The 2,756-nt window shown below is 47.6% G+C and overlaps 1 protein-coding gene across 1 annotated transcript in view; it reads right to left on the bottom strand.

The window, feature by feature from the left end:
* The window catches only part of Fosl2 (FOS like 2, AP-1 transcription factor subunit), a 25,000-nt gene that overhangs the window by 20,300 nt on the left and 1,944 nt on the right, over positions 1-2,756 (bottom strand). The gene's annotated exons all lie outside the window — the stretch shown is intronic.

Genomic DNA, 2,756 nt, shown 5'->3' with positions numbered 1-2,756 from the left:
GCGCCCCAGAATGTTTTTGTGTTTTAAAAAAATTGAGTGTGTGTGTGTGTGTGTGTGTGTGTGTGTGTGTGTGTGTGTGTGTGTGTTGGGAAAGGGTAGCAGAGGAAGAACAGAACAGGTTTGATATTCCTCGATTCCAAAAGGAAATGTCCTTCTTGATTTATTTTTCACAAGTCATCCAAGAAACAGATGGACAGTAGCCTTGGAAAAGTTCTGTCTTGTTTTTGTTTTGTTTTGTTTCACTTAAAGGGAAGGGGGGGTTGGCTGACGAAAACAAGTTATGAAATGACCTATGTTTGTGTAACTGGCTGGATTGCGTAATGCTAGGGCCCTGAAACCGTAACAGTCAGGCAGCCAGGCAGAGCATATATCTGGAGGTGTTGTCCTAGGAAAGTCAGGAGAAAGAAAATAACAAAAAGCAAAATCCAGAAAGGTGGGTATATGCAGCTATTCCTAACAAAACTAAATCACCAGTGATCAACCTTTGAAATGAAGATTATAACTTCAACAGGAAATATTTTTCATGTTTCAAGTTCCTGCCATATACAGGAGCAGAGGCTTTAACAAAGAGTTGCCTGCCTCCTACCCCACAAGTCACTGGAACTCACAGCCACGTGCTAAGACCAAGCATTATGCAGCGAGACAGAGGGGAAAACTCCGGGCTGATTAAACAGCAGCAAACTTATATGGAGTAGAGGACCCCCACAAGCAAGGAGACCAGAAAAAAAAAAGTATCCTTTTGTCCACAGGAAAACCAGGAACATCTCGCTCTGATGAGTCCATTGTAATGCCATAAAGGAGGAAGGCCCATTCGCTAACTGCCAGAAAAATCTCCCCATAAAGGAGGCTGAGAGGAATAAAGTGATTAGACTTATCTGGTATGTAATAAAGTTACTTTGAGCCTGGATTGGGGTGGGGTCATTGCACAGAATTGTGAAGTAACAAAAGCTCTGAGGCCAATCCTTAGGATCACAGAACAGTTTTGAAGAAAATCAGAGCAGGGATGGAAAATTCCTCCTCACTGCTCAACTCCCACCTACCACGCTACCAAAGAATTGCCAGACAGAAAATTGGCTAAAGTGGCATTACCTTGCCAATCCCTCTGGTTTGAAAGGCAACTTGCTTGTACTGCCGAGCCGAATAGGCAGACGGACATGAGAACTCCTGCGCTGATGGCTGATGGTTGCTAATTGCAAAATCCTCATGTGTTACAGCATGCTAGGAATTAGCCAACAGCTGGTTTTTGCTTCAGTAATGAGGCCCCATTACACTCTGCTGGATGGAGTTCTCTTCCTTCATCCTAGCACTGGTTTCCTGTCTGATTTGCTTCCAAAACAGGGAATTGCCTCTGCTCATATCCTGGGCTCAAAGCCCTAGTGACACAGATTATTCAGTTGGGGCAGTGATGTCTGGTCTGACTTCCCATCCAGGCCCCAGAGTCTGAGCAAAGCCAGGTAGGGAGATTGTACTAAGTCAATAATCACTGCCTCAGTCTCATCAGTGAAAGAAAGAACAAAAATCCAGAGCTCTTTTGCTGACTTGGGAAGAGAGAACTTGGGGGTTGGAGAGGGAACTGAATTGGAAAGTGAGAGAATACTTATAAATGACTCCAACCCATTGCTGAAGGATGCTTGCATTCAACACAAACCAACTGTGCCCTGGACACCAACATAATGAACAACTTCTCAGATAAGATTTTAAGCTCATTACGGAGGTGCTCAGGAGTAAGGGTCCACAGATCGCACATTCTCAGTGCACAGACTAGGCTCTCTACAGTGGCTGCTTAGCAGGTATGGGAGGTGGGTAGAGGGAAGACACAGAAAAGTCATTTGATAGGACTCAGCAGACACAGGACATCACTTTAGGAGGTATCCCTCTACAGATCCCAAAGAAAGCCACGCTTTTATTCTATTCCCCAGCTCAGCCTACCCCTCCCGGTAAGCCCCTCCCTCCCAATCTGGTTTGACATCTGGAGGCTGAGGCCAAGACCTAGGCCAAGACCAAGGCCAAGGGCCATGGCCTTACAAATCAATTCATGCTGCAGTCAACTTGGCTAGATTCCTAGATCTTAGGCTTTAGGTTGCAGAGGGACTGTGAGTTAAGGCAGTTTCTTCACCAGGGTGGAGGGTGGGGGATGCTGCTATAGAAGTGAGGTACCCCACCACCCCACCAACACCTTTCTGCTATCTACAGACAAATCGCCTGCACAATCCCTCCAGTGCAAACCAGTCCGTCTGCTTCAGAAAGGAGTTGTTTTTCTGCTTCCAGAACCACCCAGGAGCCCCAAGTGATGTCTCTTTCTCCCACTTCTCTCCGCAGGCTTCTTTGCCCCAGGTACCCCAAGCCCTTGAAGAGCTCTGCTCCAGGGGCATTATAGGCTCCCGCCCAACCCTTACAGGAAACTGGCGGGGGCTCACAGGAGGTGTCAGGAGCCAATCAAAGCCAGCCTCTTCCTTCCTGACCTTCGCACCTGATTCCCAGAGGCTACCCTCGCCCTCACTCCCCGATTACTTGAAGGGACCGAGTCCTCGATCTTTTTCAGAAACGAGCTAAGACTGACGGATACCAGAAAAAAAGGAGGGAAAATGCTTTCCTGTAGGGTCCCTGACTGTCGGGAGGGGGATGCAAAGATTTCCTTGCCATTCACCACCGAGAAAGGGGGGCCGTCTTGGAAGGAGGCAACAGGCTCCCGGGAGGGGACCTGCAATTCCAGGAGTTTTTCTGGAAAATAAAGTGTGCGAGAGGGTTTATTGGCT

The sequence above is a fragment of the Nannospalax galili genome, unplaced genomic scaffold (genome assembly GCF_000622305.1).
Source record: "Nannospalax galili isolate Female #2095 unplaced genomic scaffold, S.galili_v1.0 scaffold893, whole genome shotgun sequence".
Lineage (NCBI taxonomy): Eukaryota > Metazoa > Chordata > Mammalia > Rodentia > Spalacidae > Nannospalax > Nannospalax galili.
This window is presented reverse-complemented; position numbering and strand designations above follow the sequence as displayed.